We start from the raw sequence: 20,675 nt of genomic DNA, 5'->3' as shown, positions 1-20,675 counted from the left end.
AGGCTGGTAACCAGCGTAAACATCGGGTAACCAGGGAAAGGTCTTCCCTTGGTTACCCGATGTTTACGCTGGTTACAGCTTACCGCAGCTGCCAGTGCCGGCTCCTGATCGCTTCATTTCGTCGCTCTCTCGCTGTCACACACAGCGATGTGTGTGTCACAGCGGGAGAGTGACGACCAAAAAATGAAGCTGGACATTCAGCAACGACCGGCGACCTCACAGCAGGGGCCAGGTCGTTGCTGGATGTCACACACAGCGACAGCGACGGGACGTCGCTGCAACGTCACAGAAAATGGTGACGTAGCAGCGACGTCGTTGTCGTCGTCGTTATGTGTGACACCAGCTTTAGTATAGCACGGGCCTACAATGCATGTTAATAGGAACAAAGTATTTTCATTCAGTGGTACATGGCAGTGTTTTCTATATAAAGTGAAACCAAAACAAGTCTGTACTAATATAATTGCTTTAGGGGGAAGCACAAAAAAAAATCGCTTGCTAATTTGCCACATACTATTTGTAGATCCCTCCTCTTAGGGCATACACAGCACACGGCATCAGCAAAGCCCACAATCAGGAATTTTGGATGCAACGTCTTAGGGTATATGCCCACGATCAGGAATTTTGGGCCCAGCTTCTTAGGGTACATGCCCACGATCAGGAATTTTGGGCCCAGCTTCTTAGGGTACATGCCCACGATCAGGAATTTTGGGCCCAGCTCCTTAGGGTACAGGCCCACGATCAGGAATTTTGGGCCCATCTTCTTCAGGTACATGCCCAAGATAAGGAATTTTGGACGCAGTGTCTTAGGGTACATGCCCATGATCAGGAATTTTGGACGCAGTGTCTTAAGGTACATGCCCACGATCAGGAATTGTGAGCGCAGCATCATAGGGTACATGCTGATGATCAGGAATTTTGAATGCAGCGTCTTCGGGTACATGCCCACGATCAGGAATTGTGAGCACAGCATCTCAGAGTACATGCTGATGATCAGGAATTTTGGATACAGCGTCTTCGGGTACATGCCCACGATCAGGAATCGTGAACACAGCATCTCAGAGTACATGCTGATGATCAGGAATTTTGGATACAGCGTCTTCGGGTACATGCCCACGATCAGGAATTGTGAACGCAACTTCTTAGGGAACATGCCCACGATCAGGAATTTTTGATGCAGCATCTTAAGGTATATGGCGATAATCAGGAATTTTGGATGCAGCGTCTTAGGGTACATGCCCACGATCAGGAATTGTGAACGCAACATCATAGGGTACATGCCCACGATCAGGAATTTTGGACACAGTGTCTTAGGGTACATGCCCACAATCAGGAATTTTTGGCCCAGCTTCTTAGGGTACATGCACACAATCAGGAATTTTGGGCCCAGCTTCTTAGGGTACATGCCAACGATCAGGAATTTTGGGCCCAGCTTCTTAGGGTACATGCCCACGATCAGGAATTTTGGGCCCAGCTTTTATGGGTACATGCCCACGATCAGGAATTTTAAGCCCAGCTTCTTAGGGTACATGCCCATGATCAGGAATTTTGGGCCCAGCTTCTTCGGGTACATGCCCACAATTAGGAATTTTGGACACAGTGTCTTAGGGTACATGCCCACGATCAGGAATTTTGGGCCCATCTTCTTCAGGTACATGCCAAAGATAAGGAATTTTGGACACAGTGTCTTAGGGTACATGCCCATGATCAGGAATTTTGGGCCCATCTTCTTCAGGTACATGCCAAAGATAAGGAATTTTGGACACAGTGTCTTAGGGTACATGCCCATGATCAGGAATTTTGGACGCAGTGTCTTAAGGTACATGCCCACGATCAGGAATTGTGAGCGCAGTATCATCGGGTACATGCTGATGATCAGGAATTTTGGATGCAGCGTCTTTGGGTACATGCCCACGATCAGCAATTGTGAACACAGCATCTCAGAGTACATGCTAATGATCAGAAATTTTGGATACAGCGTCTTCGGGTACATGCCCACGATCAGGAATTGTGAACGCAGCATCATAGGGTACATGCTGATGATCAGGAATTTTGGATACAGCGTCTTCGGGTACATGCCCACGATCAGGAATTGTGAACGCAACTTCTTAGGGAACATACCCACAATCAGGAATTTTTGATGCAGCATGTTAAGGTACATGGCGATAATCAGGAATTTTGGATGCAGCGTCTTAGGGTACATGCCCACGATCAGGAATTTTGGGCCCAGCTTCTTAGGGTACATGCCCACGAACAGGAATTTTGGACCCAGCTTTTATGGGTACATGCCCACGATCAGGAATTTTAAGCCCAGCTTCTTAGGGTACATGCCCACAATTAGGAATTTTGGACACAGTGTCTTAGGGTACATGCCCACGATCAGGAATTTTGGGCCCATCTTCTTCAGGTACATGCCCAAGATAAGGAATTTTGGACGCAGTGTCTTAAGGTACATGCCCACAATCAGGAATTGTGAGCACAGCATCATAGGGTACATGCTGATGATCAGGAATTTTGAATGCAGCGTCTTCGGGTACATGCCCACGATCAGGAATCGTGAACACAGCATCTCAGAGTACATGCTGATGATCAGGAATTTTGGATACAGCGTCTTCGGGTACATGCCCACGATCAGGAATTGTGAACGCAACTTCTTAGGGAACATGCCCACGATCAGGAATTTTTGATGCAGCATCTTAAGGTACATGGCGATAATCAGGAATTTTGGATGCAGCGTCTTAGGGTACATGCCCACGATCAGGAATTGTGAACGCAACATCATAGGGTACATGCCCACGATCGGGAATTTTGGACACAGTGTCTTAGGGTACATGCCCACAATCAGGAATTTTGGGCCCAGCTTCTTAGGGTACATGCACACAATCAGGAATTTTGGGCCCAGCTTCTTAGGGTACATGCCCACGATCAGGAATTTTGGGCCCAGCTTCTTAGGGTACATGCCCACGATCAGGAATTTTGGGCCCAGCTTTTATGGGTACATGCCCACGATCAGGAATTTTAAGCCCAGCTTCTTAGGGTACATGCCCACAATTAGGAATTTTGGACACAGTGTCTTAGGGTACATGCCCACGATCAGGAATTTTGGGCCCATCTTCTTCAGGTACATGCCCAAGATAAGGAATTTTGGACACAGTGTCTTAGGGTACATGCCCATGATCAGGAATTTTGGACGCAGTGTCTTAGGGTACATGCCCATGATCAGGAATTTTTGATGCAGCATCTTAAGGTACATGCCCACGATCAGGAATTGTGAGCGCAGCATCATAGGGTACATGCTGATGATCAGGAATTTTGGATGCAGCGTCTTCGGGTACATGCCCACGATCAGGAATTTTGGGCCCAGCTTCTTAGGGTACATGCCCACGATCAGGAATTTTGGGCCCAGCTTCTTAGGGTACATGCCCACGATCAGGAATTTTGGGCCCAGCTTCTTAGGGTACATGCCCACGATCAGGAATTTTTGGCCCATCTTCTTCAGGTACATGCCCAAGATAAGGAATTTTGGACGCAGTGTCTTAGGGTACATGCCCATGATCAGGAATTTTGGACGCAGCGTCTTAAGGTACATGCCCACGATCAGGAATTGTGAGCGCAGCATCATAGGGTACATGCTGATGATCAGGAATTTTGAATGCAGCGTCTTCGGGTACATGCCCACGATCAGGAATTGTGAGCACAGCATCTCAGAGTACATGCTGATGATCAGGAATTTTGGATACAGCGTCTTCGGGTACATGCCCACGATCAGGAATTGTGAACGCAACTTCTTAGGGAACATGCCCACGATCAGTAATTTTTGATGCAGCATCTTAAGGTATATGGCGATAATCAGGAATTTTGGATGCAGCGTCTTAGGGTACATGCCCACGATCAGGAATTGTGAACGCAACATCATAGGGTACATGCCCACGATCAGGAATTTTGGACACAGTGTCTTAGGGTACATGCCCACAATCAGGAATTTTTGGCCCAGCTTCTTAGGGTACATGCACACAATCAGGAATTTTGGGCCCAGCTTCTTAGGGTACATGCCCACGATCAGGAATTTTAAGCCCAGCTTCTTAGGGTACATGCCCATGATCAGGAATTTTGGGCCCAGCTTCTTCGGGTACATGCCCACAATTAGGAATTTTGGACACAGTGTCTTAGGGTACATGCCCACGATCAGGAATTTTGGGCCCATCTTCTTCAGGTACATGCCAAAGATAAGGAATTTTGGACACAGTGTCTTAGGGTACATGCCCATGATCAGGAATTTTGGACGCAGTGTCTTAGGGTACATGCCCATGATCAGGAATTTTTGATGCAGCATCTTAAGGTACATGCCCACGATCAGGAATTGTGAGCGCAGTATCATAGGGTACATGCTGATGATCAGGAATTTGGGATGCAGCGTCTTCGGGTACATGCCCACGATCAGCAATTGTGAACACAGCATCTCAGAGTACATGCTAATGATCAGAAATTTTGGATACAGCGTCTTCGGGTACATGCCCACGATCAGGAATTGTGAACGCAGCATCATAGGGTACATGCTGATGATCAGGAATTTTGGATACAGCGTCTTCGGGTACATGCCCACGATCAGGAATTGTGAACACAACTTCTTAGGGAACATACCCACAATCAGGAATTTTTGATGCAGCATGTTAAGGTACATGGCGATAATCAGGAATTTTGGATGCAGCGTCTTAGGGTACATGCCCACGATCAGGAATTTTGGGCCCAGCTTCTTAGGGTACATGCCCACGAACAGGAATTTTGGACCCAGCTTTTATGGGTACATGCCCACGATCAGGAATTTTAAGCCCAGCTTCTTAGGGTACATGCCCACAATTAGGAATTTTGGACACAGTGTCTTAGGGTACATGCCCACGATCAGGAATTTTGGGCCCATCTTCTTCAGGTACATGCCCAAGATAAGGAATTTTGGACGCAGTGTCTTAAGGTACATGCCCACAATCAGGAATTGTGAGCACAGCATCATAGGGTACATGCTGATGATCAGGAATTTTGAATGCAGCGTCTTCGGGTACATGCCCACGATCAGGAATCGTGAACACAGCATCTCAGAGTACATGCTGATGATCAGGAATTTTGGATACAGCGTCTTCGGGTACATGCCCACGATCAGGAATTGTGAACGCAACTTCTTAGGGAACATGCCCACGATCAGGAATTTTTGATGCAGCATCTTAAGGTACATGGCGATAATCAGGAATTTTGGATGCAGCGTCTTAGGGTAAATGCCCACGATCAGGAATTGTGAACGCAACATCATAGGGTACATGCCCACGATCAGGAATTTTGGACACAGTGTCTTAGGGTACATGCCCACAATCAGGAATTTTGGGCCCAGCTTCTTAGGGTACATGCACACAATCAGGAATTTTGGGCCCAGCTTCTTAGGGTACATGCCCACGATCGGGAATTTTGGGCCCAGGTTCTTAGGGTACATGCCCACGATCAGGAATTTTGGGCCCAGCTTTTATGGGTACATGCCCACGATCAGGAATTTTAAGCCCAGCTTCTTAGGGTACATGCCCATGATCAGGAATTTTGGGCCCAGCTTCTTCGGGTACATGCCCACAATTAGGAATTTTGGACACAGTGTCTTAGGGTACATGCCCACGATCAGGAATTTTGGGCCCATCTTCTTCAGGTACATGCCCAAGATAAGGAATTTTGGACACAGTGTCTTAGGGTACATGCCCATGATCAGGAATTTTAGACGCAGTGTCTTAGGGTACATGCCCATGATCAGGAATTTTTGATGCAGCATCTTAAGGTACATCACAACCAAGAAAAAAGGGAGTCTCTGATGCAATAGTATATTTTTTTGCAAAAAATTAGCAATATTCACTTTATTCTTATTGAAACATAGTACAAAAATTGATCTCATAAAAAGCACATACAAGGTCACAGGCAATAACTCATAGTCCAGGATAAACAGGTTCACACAGAGATATGCTCAAATTATTTATATGTATATTTTTTGGGATAACCTACACAAATTCTGGTCTCATTATTTTTAGCACTTATTGACTGGATCCATTCTTCCAGTCATATGTCAAAATTAATTAAGATCTGCTCTATATATTGAAAGATGACTGTTATATTCACTTTTCCTCAAGAGGATATGTAGGGGTTAATCCTCCATTTTATTTAGCCTCTTCCAAATAGAGCAGAGGAACATCAAAGGGTGGGTGCGCACTTGTGTGTGCCATTGAACCTGACTGCCATTGAAATCTTCACTAGATTGAATCTCTAGATCAAGAAAAATACCGCAGCTAAATAGCTGTCAGTCAGGTACATATACCAAGTAAGAAATTATGCATCTATGCAAAAATTTTTTCTTTTTCCTCACTCAGGCACACACAAATGCATTTTTCTCATGATAAGGTGAATTGTATATAACCTGTTATATTTAATATACAAACACCACCCCTGTTAGTGAGAGCCCATAAAATCAATGAAAGTTAATCATTTTAAATTACCCATTTTTACTTGAGCAGCTTCTGAGTGTGACCTCTTATGCCTCCAATGCGCATTTCACCAAAGCTTCATCAGGGAATGCGTCCTCTTGAGGAAAAGTAAATATAACAGTCATCTTTCAATATATAGAGCAGATCTTAATTAATTTTGACATATGACTGGAAGAATGGATCCAGTCAATAAGTGCTAAAAATAATGAGACCAGAATTTGTGTAGGTTATCCCAAAAAATATACATATAAATAATTTGAGCATATCTCTGTGTGAACCTGTTTATCCTGGACTATGAGTTATTGCCTGTGACCTTGTATGTGCTTTTTATGAGATCAATTTTTGTACTATGTTTCAATAAGAATAAAGTGAATATTGCTAATTTTTTGCAAAAAAATATACTATTGCATCAGAGACTCCCTTTTTTCTTGGTTGTGGTGTTTTCAGGTGGTTGAGTCTGCAAGATAAGTCTAATGATAATGAAAAGCTGGAGGTGGTTGTTTGTAATCTTAAGGTACATGCCCACGATCAGGAATTGTGAGCGCAGCATCATAGGGTACATGCTGATGATCAGAAATTTTGGATGCAGCGTCTTCGGGTACATGCCCACGATCAGGAATTGTGAACACAGCATCTCAGAGTACATGCTGATGATCAGGAATTTTGGATACAGCGTCTTCGGGTACATGCCCACGATCAGGAATTGTGAACGCAGCATCATAGGGTACATGCTGATGATCAGGAATTTTGGATACAGCGTCTTCGGGTACATGCTCACGATCAGGAATTGTGAACGCAACTTCTTAGGGAACATGCCCACGATCAGGAATTTTTGATGCAGCATCTTAAGGTACATGGCGATAATCAGGAATTTTGGATGCAGCGTCTTAGGGTACATGCCCACGATCAGGAATTGTGAACGCAACATCATAGGGTACATGCCCACAGTCAGGAATCGTGAACGCAGCATCTTAGGGTACATGCGATGATCAGGAATTTTGGATGCAGCGTCTTCGGGTACATGCCGACATTCAGGAATTGCGTACACAGCGTCTTAGGATACATGCACACACTCAGGAATTGTGTATGCAGCGTCTTAGGTTATATGCCCACGATCAGGGATTTTGGATGCAGTGTTTTTTTCTCTGCATCCAAAATTCTGCGTTGTATAGTACACGCACAGGTGATGTGATTTATAGAAATCTCCTGCCTGCTGTTTTATTTTGCAGCTAAACTGACCTGCAGCGCCGCTTTCCAAGCAGCAGCATGTCAATTTATGACTGCGGAGGCTCAAGTGTTCTTGGCAGGAGAACACAGCGAAAATGGACTGCTTCCAGAACCCTGATCGTGGGCTCGGGCAGCTGCATTCTCCCTTATAGACTCAGGTCTACCTGCATTGCTTTTGGAGCAGAATATTTTTCAGGTATATTGCAGAGGTGCCTTTTTTGGCATATTTTTGTAAATTCTTGCGGTGGCTTTGCTGGCAACTGTTTTTTTCGCACGGGGGGGGGGGATTTTGTTATTTTTTTTTCTTCACTTAACATATAATAATGGCAAAGTCAGAAGCTGCCTAAAAAATTGGAACAATCACTTTTTTAGCCAATTCATGGCTTTGGAAGCAGTCAAAACAAATTAAAAGAGACAGAACATTTACACAGCAAATTATTTTGACATTACTGTGCATACATTTATTATTTTTATCATTTATTGAACGCTTTTTCAGGCTCCTTTCAGGATTCGCCTGTAAAAATATGCCATGTGCACATACCCGAAGATGGAAATCTGATGGTAATCCACACACATTGTTTGACCATGCATTGTATGTTATGGGGTGATAGACGTGACCATTTGTCATTTTTATTATCAAACATGCAGAAATAATAAAGTGCTTCAAACACTTTTTGAGACGGTTTTCATTAGGAAAATAAACACCTACCACTTTGTAATGCTTCTTAATATATTTCTCACTTTGCAATAGTTTGTGCTTTTCTCTGCTGCCCTCAATGTCCTTGTGTGAACCTGATCCTATAGTTTGAGGTCCAGTGCGAATCCTGTTTTCTTAACTCACACTGAAAATACGAGGCCTACAGAATGATTGACAGCTAATATAAACATCGCATGCTATGTCAACACTTTTTTTTCCGTTTCTGGAATGTGGTTTTGTCATTGTAATGTGATTATATATGTGCTGCATATTTTGGTAGTAATTTATTTAATTGGATCAGCACAATGTGTTATATTTCAAGAACTTTTCCTGTCGGAATAAAATGTGCACTTTAATAATATGAGCTATTTAAGGTCTTCCCTCAAGTTTTTAAAATTCCTATTTCTAAGGCCGGATTCATGCATCTGTGACTCCTGGATCATCCTTGAATTGGAGTACTTGGACTGAATGCCAGGCGTCCAGACCGAAGCTATTGGCATCGTATACGCCTTTGAGGCAGTTAGCTCAAGTCTGGACACCTGGTGGTTGGACCAGGTATTCTGATCTTAACAAGGTCTTTGATTAACACTCATGTGAAACCAGTATTCGTACGTCTTTTGTCATATAGCGGAATCACCGCTGGCTGCTGCGGTGAGCCGGCCACGATCCCTGCTCATGTCTGCTGATTTGAACAGCAGACATGTGGGGTTAACAGGCACGGGTGGATCCATGATCCACCGACGCCTGCTTGCCACTTAGATCGTGCTGTCAAAATGTGACAGTTCAATTTAATTGGCCACGGTGGGGATCACGCAGTTTCCTGCTGCCATCAGAGGCTCCGTGACATGATCACGGGGAGCCAATGGTTGCTATGGTAGCGCAAGGTCATGCGATCACCCCTGTTGCTATCAACTTATTTCCTGTGAGAGCTGTTAGAGTGCCGCCTCTCACAGGAACGCTGCATTTCTACTGATCAGAGCTGTGCAGCTCTGATCAGCAGAAACGAACAAGCGATCAGACTGTGTAGTAATACAGTCTCCTAGGGGGACTAGTAAAATAAATTAAAAATGTAAAATAAACGTTTTTAAAAAATATGAAAAAATAAAAAAGAACTAGAAATTCGAATCATTCGCCCTATTGAAATAAACCGTTAAACAAATAAAAAATACACATATTTGGTAACGCCACATTCAGAAATGCTCAATCTATGAAAATACAAAATCGGTTAATCTGATCGGTGCACGGCATGGCGAGAAAAAAATTCCAAAAGCCAAAATTACATTTTCTGGTCTCCGCAAAATTTTTTAAAAATGCAATTACGGGCGATCAAAACTTATCACCTACACAAAAATGGTATCATTAAAAACATTGGCTCAAGATGCAAACACTAAAGGCCCATTTACACGCAACGACATCGCTAATGAGATGTCGTTGGGGTCACGGAATTTGTGAAGCACATCCGGCCTCGTTAGCAACGTCGTTGCGTGTAACACCTACGAGCAAGTGTTAACGATCAAAAATACTCACCTAATCGTTGATCGTTGACACGTCGTTCATTTTCATAATATCGTTGCTCGTTGTGGACTCAGGTTGTTCATCGTTCCTGAGCACACATCGCATCGCTACGTGTGACACCCCAGGAACGATGAACAACACCGCACCTGCGTCCTCCGGCAACGAGGTGGGCGTGTCTTTCCTTCGGCTGCATTACGCCCCTCCGCTTCTATTGGCCGCCTGCCGTGTGACGTCGCTTTGACGCCGCACGAACCGCCCCCTGAGAAAAGAGGCAGTTCGCCGGCCACAGCGACGTCGCTAGGCAGGTAAGTATGCGTGACGGGGACTAACGATATTGTGCGCCATGGGCAGCGATTTTCCCGTGATGCACAAACGACGGGGGCGGATGCGATCGGCAGCGACATCGCTAGCGATGTCGCTGTGTGTAAAGCAGCCTTTAGCCATTACTAAGCCCCAGATCCCAGAAAATGATTTCAGAAGATGGCGCCAAAAGCGCTACTCTCTTTTTGGACAAAAGACTGCTTTTTGTTTTAACCTAGAAGATAAAAATAAAAGTATACATGTTTGGTACCCCAAAAACAATTGTGCAATTGCACTTTTTTTTGCAAGTTCACCGCACTTGGAATTTGTTTCCCGTTTTCCAGTGCACTATATGGTAGAACTAATGTTTTTATTTAAAAGTACAACTCGTTCCGCAAAAAATAAGCCCTTATGTGGCAAGATTGACGGAATAATAAAAAAGGTCTTGGAAGAAGAGCAAAAAATGGAAAATCGCCCAGAGGTGAAGGGGTTTTAAAGTTCCACTCGAGCATTTTTTTTTATTTCAGCACTGCAGTGGTGCTTTAAATGTAAGTCCCCCGCCCCCTGTCTTATACTCACTCATCGCTGTCTTTATCTTTTTCAGCATCATTTCAGTCGGTCTCCAGTAATTTGTGACCTGCCGGCAGCTTCAGTGTTTCATGGAGCGCGCCTGCTCATGGAGCAATGACTCACAGCCAGTCAGAAGTTAGTCACAAGATGGCACCGTGGGACCGGAGTGGTGCTGAAAAAGGATGAAGCTGCCATAGAATAAGTAAAAGACAGGTGGCTTACATTTAAAGCGCCGCTCCAGTGCTGACAAATACCTGCTGGAGTTGGGTTTAAAGTTGACTATACATGAATATCAGCCAAAACAGCTCATGTCAGCAGGAACGGCAAACTATGTACTGTGTATAGGGGCCTTCTGACTTCTCCGAAGGCTGATCTGGGGAAATTAAACAATCGAACAGTTGGATTTCAAATGTTCTCAGTGAAAGCAAATCTTAGGGGTACTTTGCACGCTGCGACATCGCAAGCCGATGCTGTGATGTAGAGCGCGATAGTACCCACCCCGTCGCAGCAGTGATATCTTGTGATTGCTGCTGTAGCGAACATTATCGATACGGCAGCTTCACACGCACTTACCTGCCCTGCGACGTCGCTCTCGCCACCTCCTTATTAAGGGGGCGGGTTGTGCGGCGTCATAGCGACATCACGCGGCAGGTAGCCAATAGAAGCGAAGGGGCGGAGATGAGCGGGTGTAATACTATTGTATGAACTGAGGATTTCGATTGCGTTAGGGCAATGACAACCAGAGACGGGTTCTTGGTGCAAAGACGTTTATAATATGCAACCAACAATATGTACACAGAACAGAACATAAACACAGTAGAACTTAAACACAGTAAATACCTACCAGGTTCAGAGCAAAGGGGAATTCCCGGGGCCGCGCACCGGACTCCCCCAGGGAGACCACCAGGAGCGAACCCCTATACAGGGACTCTCTGGCGATCACCCCAGAAGGCCTAAATGCCCACAAAAGGGCAACAGGTATAGTCCAAAAATGTCCATACGTGATGTGAGTCCTAGGGTGGATATGAAACGGAAGGAACCGGGCAGAAGTGCCGACCAGAGACGGCAGACGGAGTCCGGGCACAGCTTGATGAGACCAGGTGAAGTCCAGAGCCGGTGTCAGGTGTTTTCAACAGGATCCAAATAGCAATCAGGAACCAAGAGCAGCAGGGCAGGAGTAGACAGGAAACAGTATACTCAGGCAACTAGACTAAGCTTAGGGGTGGGCTTTTAAACAGATGAACAGGAAGAAGGGCAACAGAACAGAAAACTCCATGTTAACAAAGGGCAAGATCCTTCAGAAGAAAACTGGAAATCCCGGAACTCTGACAGCGGGACGTAAACATCCCACCCCCCTCCTTCCTTCCGCAGAGCTGGCGTGAGACGCGGTGACGCAGGTAGGAGATGTTCCTCTCTCCTGCGGCTTCTCACACAGCGATGTGTGCTGCCACAGGAACGAGGAACAACATCGTACCTGTCTGCTGGCAAATTATGGAAATGTCGGACCCTACACCGATGATACGATAACAACGCTTTTGCGCTCTTTAATCGTATCAAAAAAGATTTACACACTACGATATCGGCTGCGACGCCGGATGTGCGTCACTTTCGATTTGACCCCACCGATATCGCACCTGTGCTGTCGTAGTGTGCAAAGCCCGCCTAAGAGTGACCTAGCAGTGGTTTATGTCCCTCTTCCTACTGAAACCTACACAAAAATTTGGTGATATATCATGAAGGGTTGGTGGGGGGTTAAAGAGATAGCTGGCAACCAAAAAAAGCATTTGTCTAAAGATTATCTAATATGTATTGCCTAGTCTTAAGCGGGCTTTACACGCTGCGACATCGCTAATGCGGAGTCGTTGGGGTCACGGATTTTGTGACGCACATCCGGCCGCATTAGCGATGCCGTTGCGTGTGACACCGATAAGCGATTTTGCATCGTTGCAAAAACGTGCAAAATCGCTACCGGCGACATGGGGGTCCATTCTTAAAAATCGTTACTGCAGCAGTAACGAAGTTGTTCCTCGTTCCTGCGGCAGCACGCATCACTGCGTGTGACGCCGCAGGAACGAGGAAGCTCCCCTTACCTGCCTCCCGGCCGCTATGAGGAAGGAGGTGGGCGGGATGTTACGTCCCGCTCATCTCCGCCCCTCCGCTGCTATTGGGCGGCGGTTCAGTGACGCTTCAGTGACGTCGCTGTGACGCCGCACGGACCGCCCCCTTAGAAAGGAGGCGGTTCGCCCGTCACAGCGACGTCGCCGGACAGGTAAGTATGTGTGACGGCTGTTGTGCGGCACGGGCAGCGATTTGCCCGTGTCGCGCAACAGATGGAGGCGGGTACCCACACTAGCGATATCGGGACCGATATCGCAGTGTCTAAAGTAGCCTTTAGGCCAGATTTAAATCAACTGACTAGACATAATGTAATAATGTAAACAAGCATATAGCATTTCAGAAGAGCACAAATCGATCAGTAATAGATCGTTCTGTGTGCATAGGCTGCCATTGCTCTCGGTAGCACATAGTCCTGTTTAGATAGGATGAAGTACTGCCAAAAAGCAAGCCAAGATCACTTTACCCCATGAATGAGTGTTTGCTCATTGTTTGATTGACAGCCTGTGCACATTAGTTGGACAGTGTAAAGGCCCCGTCACACTAAGCAACATCGCTAGCAACATCGCTAGCAACATCGCTGCTAACGAACAATTTTTGTGACGTTGCTAGCGATGTTGCTGTGTGTGACATCCAGCAACAACCTGGCCCCTGCTGTGAGGTCGTTGGTTGTTGCTGAATGTCCTGGGCCATTTTTTAGTTGTTGCTGTCCCGCTGTGAAGCACAGATCGCTGTGTGTGACAGCGAGACAGCAACAACTAAATGTGCAGGCAGCAGAAGCCGGCTTCTGCGGAGGCTGGTAACCAATGTAAACATCGGGTAACCAAGAAGCCCTGTCCTTGGTTACCCGATATTTACCTTTGTTACCAGCCTCCGCCGCTCTCACTGTCAGTGACTGCTCCTGCTCTGTGCACATGTAGCTGCAGGACACATCGGGTTAATTAACCCGATGTGTGCTGTAGCTAGGAAAGCAGGGAGCCAGCACTAAGCATTGTGCGCTGCTCCCTGCTCTGTGCACATTTAGCTGCAGCACACATCGGGTAATTAACCCGATGTGTGCTGTAGCTAGGAGAGCAAGGAGCCAGCGCTAAGCATTGAGCGCTGCTCCCTGCTCTGTGCACATGTAGCTGCAGCACACATCGGGTAATTAACCCGATGTGTGCTGTACTAGGAGAGCAGGGAGCCAGCGCTAAGCATTGTGCGCTGCTCCCTGCTCTCTGCACGTGTAGCTGCGTGAGCTGGTAACCAAGGTAAATATCGGGTTGGTTACCCGATATTTACCTTAGTTACCAAGCGCAGCATCTTCCACGCGGCGCTGGGGGCTGGTCACGGGTTGCTGGTGAGCTCACCAGCAACTCGTGTAGCAACGCTCCAGCGATCCCTGCCAGGTCAGGTTGCTGATGGGATCGCTGGAGCGTCGCAGTGTGACATCTCACCAGCAACCTCCTAGCAACTTACCAGCGATCCCTATCGTTGTTGGGATCGCTGGTAAGTTGCTTAGTGTGACTGGACCTTAACTCTGCCCTAATTTGCAACTCTTCCCAAATTAAAACACCTATAGGGATTGTCACCAATCTTGGTTGCCTTCTAATGAACAGACAATTTGTATAGCTTTTTTTTATCCCAGGAAGCATCGGTTATAAGACTCCATACTCCAACTGGATCAGATCTTAATTAACATAGCTCATTTTATATCCCATTTTTATATATCTATTCTTAACCAAGACACTTTTTCTAGACACCTCAAAACTGTCAACCATGTACTTCACTTTTTTTTATACATTTTGTCTGTGGGAGAATCTTAATGGGAACCTGTTAGCTTCTATGGGCTTCCAAACTGCCACCATGTACTTCACTTTTTTATGCATTTTGCCTTTGAGAGAATCTTAACGTCCTTCTATTGGCTTCCAAACTGCCACCATGTTTTTACTGAGTCCTATATGTTCTTCCTTCTAAGCCCCTTTTTGTGATGTACAGAGTTTTGACTTTCCATAAAAACAATTTTATAACTAGGCTTGCAATATGTTAAATAATGGTTGGCTTGTTGTTGGGACATTGTCTTCTTCGGAATAATCTTCGCACCAGTCATGTTATCATGTCCCTGTGGGTGTAAGTGGCATATCTGCTGATTCTTTACAAATCCGTCAGCAGAAGTGAAGAAGGAGTCAGCCAATCGTTGCTGCCATCTCTTTGCAAATGTTGCAGCTGGCTGAGGTCTGGGGCATGCGCAATGTGTCGATGAAGCCGGGCAGAGTATACCCTGCTTCACTGCTCATTGCCAGGGAGGTGAGATCTGTAAAGAGCCCGCAGTGATGCCACTCTTGAAAATCATGTCACTCCTTACCACAGGGGAGTGGTAACATGGGAATTAGTTTGGGAAAACGATAACCCCAACGACTAATCACACACTAGTTAGCATATTCAAAGTTATAAAATTGATTTTATGGAGATCCAAAAATCTAAGCCACAAAAAGGAACATGTTAGGACGTACATAAGGAGCTCTATAAAGACATGGTGATTTGGATGACCTTGGGAAGCTGGCTTCTTTAAAAGATGGAGTCCCAGTCACCTATGGAACTGGACATCTACAAGTCTTGAATCAATGTGATGACCCCCACCTGTACTAAACAGTCAGAAAGACCTAGACATCTACCTGTGAAGACCACCACCACCTTGCTGGGAATCTTGTGCATTGATATTGTCCCTCTGGGGGACAGTGGGTGATGTATTGCAGTGTGGTCAAGTGTGAAGCATTAATGTGTTTGTTGGACAGTTGGTTGTGATGGTAAAAGAAGGCTTCCACGGCCGTAGGGAAGAATTGGAAGAAGGCAATGTAACCTAGTAGTAGTTAGAAGGAAGCTGGGTTAATTAGATTTGACTGTATGGTCATGGGTCATAGAAATGGTTTCACTTCCTGGCAAATGTGGAATGTAAACATGTTTGACTACCACATAACATCTGTTCATCTTCACTTGTAATGGCAAGATATAGCGTCTGCCTGGGTTTATTTTAAAGTGTCAAGATTGCTTAGAAAAGCATACTAGTCACATATTTTCTGGGGGATGGGGCAGGATGAGAGATTACCAGAAGCTGGGAAATTGAGCTAAAATATATCTTTAAAAATTAGCTATATACTAGTAGTTTTTGCTCTTTGCTATATGTACTGAGTATTCCTTTCCTAGGAAAAGAAAATATTTTTGAACCATATACGATATTTTGGTTGCTTTAAGGGTAAACATTGCTGAAATCCTTATATATATATATATATATATATATATATATATATATATATATATATATATATATATATATATATATATATATAATAATATAATATACAGTGGAACCTTGGATTACGAATATAATTGGTTCCGGGAGTGTGCTCTTAAACCAAGTTGCTTTTATATCAAAGCAAATTTTCCCATAGGAAATAATTGAAATGCAGACAATTCACTCCACAACCTAACAATATTTACTGTATTTATACAGGCTTATTACAGTAATACAAAATAATGTACTGTATTCATATAAAATTATTACAGTACACTAATACAAAATACTGTACAATACAGTAAAAAACATAAAGCAAATTAAACTGCACATTAGCTTCCAATAGAATTGTTGGTGTGCGGGAGGTACAATACAAGCAATGTGCTGCACTGGTTAACTGAAAGAGTACAATACCATATCCACAAATGCAAATTGTTAGACATGCTATTTAGTATATACTGTACAATGGTATACAATATACAGTACATATGTACAGAAAGTTACCTCCAGAGTGGGTCAGAGTGCGGTGAAAGGACAGAATCGGAAGTGTGCACGGTGAGTATTTGCTCTTATTGCAAATCATTGCTCTTAAACCAAGTTATACATTTTTAAAAAGCTTTGCTTGTCTTGCAAAACGCACTCAAACCAAGTTACTCTTAATCCAAGGTTCCACTGTGTGTATATATATATATATATATATATATATATACTAGAAGGTGGCCCGATTCTACGCATCGGGTATTCTAGAATTTATGTGTGAAAAATAAAGTGGAAGTGTGAAATGCACTGCAGCAAAAAAGAATGTTATTTCTTTTTTTATTTTTTTTTAAATTGTGAAAAGTTTATTCAGAGGGTCATTTATTATTCAACCCCTCAATCCACCAGAATTCTGTTTGGTTCCCCTAAAGTATTAAGAAGTATTTCAGGCACAAAGAACAATGAGTTTCACATGTTTGGGTTAATTATCTCTTTTTCCAGCCTTTTCTGACTAATTAAGACCCTCCCCAAACTTGTGAACAGCACTCATACTTCGTCAACATGGGAAAGACAAAGGAGCATTCCAAGGCCATCAGAGACAAGATCGTGGAGGGTCACAAGGCTGGCAAGGTGTACAAAACCCTTTCCAAGGAGTTGGGCCTACCTGTCTCCACTGTTGGGAGCATCATCCGGAAGTGGAAGGCTTATGAAACTACTGTTAGCCTTCCACGGCCTGGACAGCCTTTGAAAGTTTCCACTCGTGCCGAGGCCAGGCTTGTCCGACGAGTCAAGGCTAACCCAAGGACAATAAGGAAGGAGCTCCGGGAAGATCTCATGGCAGTGGGGACATTGGTTTCAGTCAATACCATAAGTAACGTACTCCATCGCTATGTTCTCCGTTCCAGACGAGCCCGTAAGGTACCTTTACTTTCAAAGCGTCATGTCAAGGCTCGTCTACAGTTTGCTCATGATCACTTGGAGGACTCTGAGACAGACTGGTTCAAGGTTCTCTGATCTGATGAGACCAAGATCGAGATCTTTGGTGCCAACCACACATGTGACGTTTGGAGACTGGATGGCACTGCATACGACCCCAAGAATACCATCCCTACAGTCAAGCATGGTGGTGGCAGCATCATGCTGTGGGGCTGTTTCTCAGCCAAGGGGCCTGGCCATCTGGTCCGCATCCATGGGAAGATGGATAGCACGGCCTACCTGGAGATTTTGGCCAAGAACCTCCGCTCCTCCATCAAGGATCTTAAGATGGGTCGTCATTTCATCATCCAACAAGACAACGACCCAAAGCACACAGCCAAGAAAACCAAGGCCTGGTTCAAGAGGGAAAAAAATCAAGGTGTTGCAGTGGCCTAGTCAGTCTCCTGACCTTAACCCAATTGAAAACTTGTGGAAGGAGCTCAAGATTAAAGTCCACATGAGACACCCAAAGAACCTAGATAACTTGGAGAAGATCTGCATGGAGGATTGGGCCAAGATAACTCCAGAGACCTGTGCCGGCCTGATCAGGTCTTATAAAAGACGATTATTAGCTGTAATTGCAAACAAGGGTTATTCCACAAAATATTAAACCTAGGGGTTGAATAATAATTGACCCACACTTTTATGTTGAAAATTTATTAAAATTTAACTGAGCAACATAACTTGTTGGTTTGTAAGATTTATGCATCTGTTAATAAATCCTGCTCTTGTTTGAAGTTTGCAGGCTCTAACTTATTTGCATCTTATCAAACCTGCTAAATCTCCAGGGGGTTGAATACTACTTGTAGGCACTGTATATATATATATATATAGATGTTGTTGTGTGTAGTTACCAAGTGTTTGTGTAGGGCGCTGTACATGTTCTGGGTGTTGTCTGGGTGTGGCGGGGGGTGAGAGCGGTGTTGTTTGTGTGTTGCGTTGTGTGTGTTGCGTTGTTTGTGGAGCGCTGTGTGTCTGCAGCGTTGTGTGTGTGTTGCGCGGTTTGTGTGGGTGTGGGGTGTGTGTGTGTGTTTTGGGGGGAGGTATGTTTTGTGCAATGTGTGTGTTGTGCGGTATGTGCGCATATTTGTGTGTGACGCGGTGTTTGTGTGTTGGGTGTTGTGTGTGTGCGGCGTTGTCTGTGTGTGTGGGTGTCTGTGTAGGGCGGTGTTTGTGGTTCCCAGTGTGTGTGTGGTGTGTGTGTGCAGTGCGTGTGTGGCGGTGTGTGTGTGTGTTTTGGGGGGAGGTGTGCACCCCCCATCGTTCTCCATCCCCCATGCTGCGCACCCCCATCGTGCTCCATCCCCCATGCTGCGCACCCCCCATCGTGCTCCATCCCCCATGCTGCGCACCCCCCCATCGTGCTCCATCCCCCATGCTGCGCACCCCCCATCGTGCTCCATCCCCCATGCTGCACACTCCCCATCGTGCTCTATCCCCCATGCTGCGCATTCCCCATCGTGCTCCATCCCCCATGCTGTGCACTCCCAAACGTGCTCCATCCCCCATACTGCGCACTCCCAAACGTGCTCCATCCCCCATGCTGCGCACTCCCCATCGTGCTCCATCCCCCATGCTGCGCACCCCCCATCGTGCTCCATCCCCCATGCTGCGCACCCCCCATCGTGCTCCATCCCCCATGCTGCGCACCCCCCATCGTGCTCCATCCCCCATGCTGCGCACCCCCATCGTGCTCCATCCCCCATGCTGCGCGCTCCCCATCGTGCTCCATCCCCCATGCTGCGCACTCCCCATCGTGCTCCATCCCCCATGCTGCGCACTCCCCATCGTGCTCCATCCCCCATGCTGCGCACTCCCCATCGTGCTCCATCCCCCATGCTGCGCACCCCCCATCGTGCTCCATCCCCCATGCTGCGCACTCCCCATCGTTCTCCATCCCCCATGCTGTGCACCCCCCATCGTGCTCCAGTCACACATCAGACAGTATACACGCACACATCTGATCGCATACACTCACACCCCACTTCTGTCTGTGCCCTCCAGTGGGCGGTCCCAGCAGCTGTGCTGCACGCAGTGCTCCTCTGCCTTCTGCCGTCACGCACAGATCCGATCGCATACACGCACACATCCGATCGCATACACGCACACATCCGATCGCATACACGCACTCATCCGATTGCATACACGCACACATCCGATCGCATACACGCACACATCCGATCGCATACACGCACACATCCGATCGCATACATGCACACATCCGATTGCATACACGCACACACCCGATTGCATACATGCACACACACGATCGCATACACGCACACACACATTGACGATATCGCACATACAAGCTCACACTCACAACGTCCGGAGATACCACATGCTTCCGGCCATGTGATCCTCTGGCAGGTCCTGGAAGGTCACTGCACGCATTGTATCGCCGCCGAGAAGCAAGCGATATCACTGGATGTTGTGAGTGTGTGAATGCGATCTGATGTGTGTGTGAGGTGTGTGCGAGAGTGAGTGTGATCTGATGTGTGTGTGTGTGTATGTGTCTGTTCTTATGTGTGTCCATGTGTGTGTGTTCCGCCGCTGCAGGACCTTGATGTGCTCACCTGGGAGCCGGTGTACGCTGGTAACCATGCTACACAATATTACCCGATGTGTACCATGGTTACCAAAGTACCCCGCCCCCCACACGCACGGGAGCCCACACCAGCGTACACCGGCAACCCCAGCAATGCGAGGGTATATGTCGGCTGGGTTGCCGGCGTACGCTGGTGTGGGCTCCCGGGGGTACAGCACTCACCTGGGAGTCGGGGCTCCGTGTCGGTTCGGGGAATGCGTGCAGGGGGCGGGGCCAGAGCGAGCGTGCAATGCGTGAGGGGGGCAGGGCGTGGCCGAGTTGCCAATGCGTGCAGGGGGCCGGGATGAGAGGCCAGTTCGTGTGGGGGGCGGAGCCTGGGCGAGCTGCCAATCCGTGCGGGGGGGCGGAGCCGAGGCGAGGCGAGCGGCCAATGAGACGCTTGTCGCGGTAACGACAGAATTTTGGAGCAAGACAGAC

Source organism: Anomaloglossus baeobatrachus, chromosome 4, assembly GCF_048569485.1.
Source record: "Anomaloglossus baeobatrachus isolate aAnoBae1 chromosome 4, aAnoBae1.hap1, whole genome shotgun sequence".
In the NCBI taxonomy this organism is placed as follows: domain Eukaryota; kingdom Metazoa; phylum Chordata; class Amphibia; order Anura; family Aromobatidae; genus Anomaloglossus; species Anomaloglossus baeobatrachus.
This window is presented reverse-complemented; position numbering follows the sequence as displayed.